Consider the following 8,796-nt stretch of genomic DNA (forward strand, 5'->3'; position numbering starts at 1 on the left):
CAAAAAGATTAATCTTGCATCATTTTCGATGGAAAAATGATTGGGAGGTTAGTGTCAATGGCGATAAATACGAGATAAATCGTGTTGATGTATCAAAATTAAAATAACTACATTCATAAATTGAACTTACAGTAGTGTTTATACTTGTCAATTTTACTTTCCAAATCAATAATTTGTCATTATTTTTCTAATGTGACCGTCAACAGCGTTTCAATTGACAGATTAAGTTAAATAAGGTTTTATGGCAGTAACCAGAAATTCGTCAAGGGGTGGGAGTCAGACTACATACATTTTCAGAGGTGGGTTGAGAAGGGGTTAAAATTTTATACATTCTGACCCGGAAACCTCCCTCATTATCTACGCCACTGATAGTCATTATCGAAACAGAGTATCATAAAAAAAATTGACATATTAAGTGTCATACTTATGGTATGATCTTACTTATGATATAAGAAACATTCAGTGACTAATCACAGAAAACGAAACCTGTTATTGTTTATCCAGCGCGTATATCTAGTGGGACCCAAGACGATGGCAACACCCATTTTATAGGACAATAACGGTCGATGGGGCGAGGGTTTTTTCGGCCAAGAGACGGGCTTGACCCCTTAAAAGGCCGTTCGCTTGCGCCCATTACTGTCCATTCATCCTGGACGTGATTGATAAGGGAATTAAATAATCGACCACTCCGTGATGGCGAGCTGATAACGTAGAGAGGGACGGAGTGCTCTGATGGACCCACGAACGCGTCATCATTCCTCAGACGAATAGACGAATAGTAGACTGCAGGTGAAATTCACCAAATACACGAACTTGCCAAAACAGCTAGAGCGCTTTTGACACATTTATTATAAATAATAAATTATACGGAGACAGTTGGATAAATTTCTGGTATTTATCGACCAGCAGGCTCATATAGGGTGGAAGCCTCAGCCGTGGTCCAGTCTCGGTACTTCTCCTAGTACACTAAAGTGTTGCGGGTGGAACACTTCTACAGGCGTTGGTAGGCCATAAATAGACCAATGGGATACAGATTTGGTCTACCAGCGCCTGTAGAAGTGTTCCACTCGTCACACTCTGGTGTCAGCTAGGAGAAGTACCAAGGCTGGACCACGGCTGAGGCTTCCATATATACGGGAATCTATATACTGATATTAAGCGTGTAAAAAAGATATAATATTTGTTACAGCTATATTGGATTAATAATAATTAGGGAAATATTCGAACATGATTGTAAGGGGCGTGCGAGGAGTTCTCCCCGGGTTTTTGACGTTGTCATCTTTCGCTACTCCGCCCTTTCTCGTTAAAAAATTAATACAGCGAATAGAGAGATATTCGGGATCATAATATGACGGTCAAAAACGCCTTCACGCATTAATCAATGAATTGGAACTTAATTATGGAACAACGCTATTTCCATTCCGCAATGTTACTTGTTTAACGTTAAAGTTAAGTATCGAAATAACGTTCAGATTTTCAACTAAATCATAAGTAACATAATAATTATAAATATGACACTTGGATAAGCTGTTTAATACATCAAAATGTATCGAAATTATGGTATTATTTTAAGGTCAATCATAAGTACATAATAATAAGTGTTGGAAATTAAAAAACCAAAAAATTAACATTTAAGCTATATTTTTCTTTTAAACTTGTATTTTGTTTTCCGGACCTCCTAACGGAATCGCTTCGCCGACGTCGGACCTTTGAGTTTTTATAGCTATCCCCTGTTTTGGAAATTTGAACTTTAACCCCCGAGACTCTAGGCGTGAGAACCTTTTTGTTTTTATAGTCGCACAGAAGACTCAATAATATGCTGTTTTGTTTTGTTAGTAGTGGTTTGACTGTCGAGATAGACAGACGTATGCTCAATTTGTATTTTATCCAATTTTAAATCGAAGTTATTTCCCGACATAAATATTAATTTGAGTTTACTATTTTTACGTTTCTCAACAATAAGTATGACACTTGGATAAATTGTTTACTACATCCTTTCTTCAGCGACACGTGAAAATTATCCTAAGTAAGGTAATAATAATGAGTATGACAAAAATATCAAAATAACTTTAATGTTTTCATTTAAATCATAAGTATCTTAATAACAATAATAATGGGGTGGCGGAGTGGTTAGTACTTTCTCCTCGCAGCCAGAGGAGCCGGATTCAATCCCAGCTTGTGTAACTGGTTAAAAACTCGGAACTCACCAGCTAAGGGGTTTTCCCCCCGAGTTCTTCGGTTTCCTCTTTCCATAAAAACTTCTAGAGGTTCACGGTAATAGTAAGTGTAGGGAGCTGTAGGCTCGCGTGGTATGAAGGGCTGGCCACCACCCTCCTACGCGTTGTAACCCTGCCACCTGATTTAATAGCATTAAAAGTCGCTAGATGACTAGGGTGGTGCCTTGGGTATTAGCTTAGCTGATTACTTTTATTATAAGTATGACACTTGGATATAGTTTTTACTACATTCTTTTTTCACCATGGAAAATATCAAAAAAGTGCAGCTAGGTCACCTCGTGGGAATGTAATCGCATCCACTCGATTTTTTAATTGGAATCCAAGAACTAGCGAAATTTAAAACGCTTTCAAAATGAAAACTGAAGCTTTTTCAATTTAATGATGATTTATGGAATAGGAGCCTAAAATTTATGGTTAAAATCAATCGCTCCAAGTACAGAGGTAACATGTAAAGGTGCTTTCAGTTGATTTTCCTAGTATTTCGATTTTTTTAAGTAAATTTGACCATAACCAACAGGAAAAAGAAAGTCAGAAAAATTGTTATTTCGGTGCTTTTGGTTTGTTAATCCTTGTACTAATTAGTTTTTGGTAATAAGTATAAAATAATAAATAATACGCAATTGTAGTCATTATAATTAAATTTTATAGTGAAGGATACCGAATTTTTCATTTAATATAAGGAATTAACCTAATAGAGTTTTAATGAAACGACTTTAAAGCGTGTAATAATCATAATAATAATTGAGAGCTTCTTGTACCGGAAATACAAAGTGTGTACAATTATTTTACCCAGTGTCTTGTGCAATAATAATATAAAATTAAAAACAATTAACAGAAATAATCAAATTTGAACGTACTATGTTTAAATTTTAGATAAACAATCAAATTTGAACGTACTATATTTAAATTTTAGATAAACAATCAAATTGTATAATTACATTTAAATTTCAGTATAATCACATTTAAATTTCAGTATAATCACATTTAAATTTCAGTATAATAACATTTAAAGTTCAGTATAATAACATTTAAAGTTCAGTATAATCACATTTAAATTTCAGTATAATCACATTTAAATTTCCGTATAATCACATTTAAATTTCACCATGTAGCCACTGTACTGTTGGTGAAGAAGAACATAAAATCAAAATGTTACCATGTTTTATTTTCGTGAAACAGCTTTTGACGCATCCAACGGTACTCTATGCAGCCACCTTTACAAAATGTTGTTGATGACCAAAGTGATTGTTAAACTTCAATGGTAAATTTAATTAGCTCAGTTATAATTAGAGATAGAGGTTGGAGGACAATTATTAAAGGTAGACTATGTTATTTACTACCGATAGAGCGCGCCATTGTGAGGTAATTAGAAAGATAAGGTCCTTGACGCGGCATCGGTGTTCGTGGAGAGGTTAGCTTACAGGGCTTGGCCTTCCTCTCGAGATGCATCGATATTCGGACAAATTTCTGGGACCAAATCGCGACCTTTGGACTAATGTCTGGGACAAAATCGAACGGACATAATTCAAAGAAAAAAAATCGAAGGCGATAAACTGAAATAAAACACGCGCGTAATACCGTAGTTAATTATAAAACCACCGCGAATCAATCTAATTGAAACCGGTTCTTTAACGATAAATGGCCCAATGTAAAGAAGAAGAGAAATAATTAAATCAGAGCTTTGGAATCGTCGAGCAAATCCGGATGGGCGAGAGAGAGAGAGAGAGAGAGAGAGAGAGAGGGAGAGAGAGAAGGGTTGGGAGGAAAAGCTATTTTGGGCGCAGTGACGGGTGGGAGGCTATTATTCTTCAGCATCCGTGGAAAAATGGTCCTTGCATTAAACGTCGTTTGTTTTTACGGCGACAGAGGCCCAACCAAAAAAGCTTCCGAACAATTAGTTTCGGCAAAAGTTTTTCCCCGAGAACGGGTTCATTTCGTTTCAGTCGCCCCTATTTCCCCGGAGAATATCGCTCTAAAGAATGACTCGGGAAACGGAATGGAGAAACGTACACGACTTGGATTAGGTAATTGTTTATACAAAACATACTTCGGAATCGCTCCAAAATGAGCCGGGATAAATGATTTTTTACCCTCTATGAGACAAAACGGGTGTCTTTTCTGGAACGGTACAAAGTCAACTGTCGCCCTTTACCAACGTTTAATTGCCCAGAAAGAAATAACGCCTAATGAGAGGATGGAAATACAAGTTGGCAAGCCAAAATATACCTCTCTTCGGAAGTTTCTAATTTTCAGCGAAGCGTAACATGTATCCGTGGATCTGTGGTAGAACGCTCACCTGTCGTTATTCCCTAATTCCAAGAAACTGCGAACGCGTTCGCAGCCCAGACAGACAGACCCACAGACAGACAGACAGACACGGTGATTGTAAAACCCCTCTTAGAGAACATAGTCCCCTCGGAGAGGTTAAAAAGGTATTTTTTGAAGGCGCGTGAATGCCTTCGAAGATCCAGACAGAGAGAGCTCTTTTTGGTCCATAAATACTGAATGAAGTATACATTTGGCCCTTTAATTATCTCAAAAATCTTAATTGAAATTGTATATCCCGAAAATTAGACAGGGTATTTTAGGGCATTTGATAAAAACGGATTAATCTTTTTAAATAATTTAGTATTGACGTGGGCCTTTGATTTGGGTACATTTGTTCGAATTTCATTCGTCCGAAAGGTTGTACAAACATGGAGGAAGAAAGTACTTCTGGAGAGGTAAATACGATACCTCTAGCACAGGCCGATTGTTCGAAGTACGGCATGAAAATCCGCTAGAGGCGCCAGGCGTTACGCCTGGTTCGTAGGCTTTTAGCGCCTCCTATTTTAGGACAGCCACTGCGGAATTTTTATAAAGTTATAGTTATTCCGTTCATCGATAGGGAAGACACTCTACTAGGCACAAAGGCCAATTGAGCCACTGTTCGCTAGCCTTCTTTTCCTCTCCAGGATAGTAGTTTCTTCCTCCATGGTACAAATGTCCGAATGATCATTTGTCCGAATGCCGGAAAACAGGATCGTATGTCCGAAAACGTATTTCATTTGCCCGAAAAATTTATCACAACTTTTGTTGGTGATTTAGTCGTTCAATTTATGTTAACTATTTACTGGCGAATTTCATTTGTTCGAATAATCGTTTGTCCGTTTTTTCGAACATTAGGAATTGGTTTTTTTAATATTGTTAATATAAGAAAATAGTAACACTAACGTGAGCCTAACCTAACCTAACCTAAAACAGCAATAAGAAATACTAATTTAGCGACAGAATTCGGACAAGTGATGCTACCTATTCGGACGAATGAAACAAACAAGTGGTCCAATTCGAACAATTGAAACATTTGTTATTTCGGCGGTTCGGACGAATGAAATTTGAACATTTGTTCCACCGTTTGGACGATTGAAATTCGAACAAATGTACCTATATACCCCGGGCCTTTTTGTTGAGTAAATAACGTCCTAAAAGCATTCTTCAAAAATCATTGTTTTCTAATTTATTTTCCGAATTTGGTCGTCAAGATATAAATTAGTCTCAATTTGGTTTTCGAAAGCGAAAGGTTGGGAAGATCGACTCTGAGAATACTGATGAGGCTAGGTAGCGAGAGGGGCATTTTTCTCTCTATGCAGGTGCAAAGGAAAAATAAAAACATTCGTCAACAAAGTCCCTCCCTTTTTACGAGGTGTCTTTGAATCCCGGTATGAATTATTTATGGGTAAGATCCTGTAATCACTTTCACCTCCCCATCGCGGATCCTGCGCCCCCTCCTACGACCAAAAAAAATTTAATCTTACCAAGACTATAATAATGAGATACGGGAGACAATATTAAAAGTTAATTTAGTTCTATACCGCAACAAAAACATTAAATACGAGACCTTAACTTTCGAACTCATTTCTGGTAAAATATCAGATTGTTATTTACAATATACACTGACAATGTGAGAGAACTTTCTGTTTTTAACAAATATTTTACCGTATTGAAATTTACAGAACTTTTACGCCCTTTTTCTTTATTCACACAAAACAATAAAGTCGTATTTACTTTAAAACATAAAACATATTTATATTTTATCTTATGAACTGAAATATTTAAGAGTAACTGCAGAAATAACAGAACTTCTGTAATATTAACAAAAACGATTATTTCTTAAAAGTTTACTGAAATGGTGGACTAAAATGATCCTTAAAAATAGCGCTGCACTTTTTGGCCAAAACGTTTGTTATTCTGTAAACGTTACAGAAATATTTTAAAATATTAACTGTGATTTTTATTAGCAACTGCATAAATTACAGTTGTACTTCTTTAAGTTGAAATAAATATGTTAAAGTAAATTTTACGGAATTAATTTAAGTTATACCATAAAAAATGTAAAACACTGGGTAATTTATTTATGATGACAGTATTAATCGTAAAATTTAACGTAACTTCAATAACCGAAACCAATACGTATATTTGTAAAGAAAGGCTAGATACCAGATCTGAATGTCTCACGCCTAAGCGCTCGCCACGAAGCAAGGCGTCGCGTAGATAGTACGTGTAACAGCGATAAAAATAGACGAAACTTCCAAATATTATATTAAAGAATACGTAATAAAATGGGCCAAATCGGGACGACGGCTGCAGCGAAAACTACTCCTTTAAATATTCACCTTTAAAGGAAAATTCCATTTCTGGGCGAGAGGGATAAGAGAAGGCAGCCAACGTCGTGGTGGAGACCAGGAAACGAAAACACCAAACGCAACGCGCCACAAAAATAGCATTTTTATATAAGAACAGCGAGAGAGAAAGAGAGTGAGTGGAACTTTATTTTCTACTTTGGGGCCGGATTTATAAGCGTTGGCGAGGATATCTTTGGCTACAAACGACTCGGAGCAACGAAAAGGAGTTTAAGAAAAGAGGGGGAAAATGTCCAAGAAAGGGGAGCAGAAATGCATTAGGAACGAGCGACTGAGGCCGTTTACTGTATCACCTTCGCCTCTACGAATAAAGCGGGAAAGGCAGCGAACTGACGAATAATAAAAAAACAGGTATACCCCCTTCCCACTAAAAACACGAAGAAAATGCGAAACAACATAAACCCTAAGTGTTGGGGAGTTGTAGAGAGGGAGCTTGTATTCTAGAGAGAAAAGGGGGATTTTGGAATGACATTCAATAGCGTAATAGCTAAACTTATATTCTTCGGAGCGCTCGTATAAATTATGCAATAATAGCGCGGCCATTTCGTAGAGGACCCAAAAAAAATAAGCTATTATAGCTACAATGACCCCCGTCCCACACCACGCGCAAATAAAGGCCTGCTAAAGGAAAACAGGCCTTCAGGGCAGCCTCTGTTATTATCGTACATTGTAGACACCGAGTGTACGTGTCTGTCTCCTATTCATATTTATCGCGGAGTCGAAATTACGGTCTTACTGACAATTTGCGTAATAAATAATACGAAATGCTATTATAGCTATGGTCGGCGACGTAATTGGCAACGCGGGGGCGGGTTGTATTTTGATGACTGTATTATTTTCAATCTTCCTGGACCGGCATACTAACCTATTTCACGTCTACTTTGTCTGTGATATTGTTTTTATACTTTTGCGTGATAATATATATTAACTGGTAATGGCGTGAATATTTTTTTCCCGGCTGAAAACTACATATTTCTATTTATGTCTACTGTCGGGAGAAGGACTGTGTTTAAAAGATTTTTAGCTTTGCTTCCAATCCTACCTACGCTCTAACAGTAGACTTGCTAATATAATGTAATACGGCAATTCAATCAATCTACACATTATTACACAAGCCGTCAATTTCGCCACTTTCATTAAAAACCCTATACAGCCTAAAATAATGTTTATGATAATAGTTATAATTTATTTGTTAATGCAACGTAGCTGGATACTTCAACCCATTTACTGAGAAATTTTTCAGTACTATCAGAAGTTGTGAAGCCTGGAAATTGTTGGGTTATGTCTAAGCTATGTACGAAAGTCAAACTGTAAAATAATCTTTATTAATAATAATATATAAATAGTTACCAAATGTTACAAGGCATAGCTACTAAATAAATTCTCTAGAAGAGAGAATAGAAAAGATTCGACTGGTTAGGTCGGAGTCCGTAACCAAGAGAGTTAGTCCAGTGTCCCGACGTCCCTTATATAGCGGGCCGCTAGGATGACGCTACCGGTCTCCAACCTAATTGGCTAGAGAAGAAAGCCCGCCAAGAAATCTTTGCGGACTCACTGTGGTGCAATAGTAAGCGTCACCTGTAACTTTATCCCGCTCTTAACCCTTGGGGTCAGAGGTCGCCACTTTCGGAGAATTCCAAAGGTGGACGATGCGAGCGAATATGAGTCATCCCTACCTTCCCCAGCAGCGATGGCCCAAAACAACGAGATAACTCTCAAAAGAAAAGGGAAAGGCTGTTAGGGACAAAGCCTACATTGCGGATGCAAATGCGGGCTTTACAAAGTTCATAATAACCCCTTCGGGGAAGTATTCCATTTCTCATTGAACCCATGTTATTTTGATGGTACATCATTCTGCGACAGTTCAAAAATCGCGGGCG

Source organism: Leiobunum rupestre, chromosome 8 (genome assembly GCF_980474605.1).
Source record: "Leiobunum rupestre chromosome 8, qqLeiRupe1.1.hap1, whole genome shotgun sequence".
NCBI classification, from domain to species: Eukaryota; Metazoa; Arthropoda; class Arachnida; order Opiliones; family Sclerosomatidae; genus Leiobunum; species Leiobunum rupestre.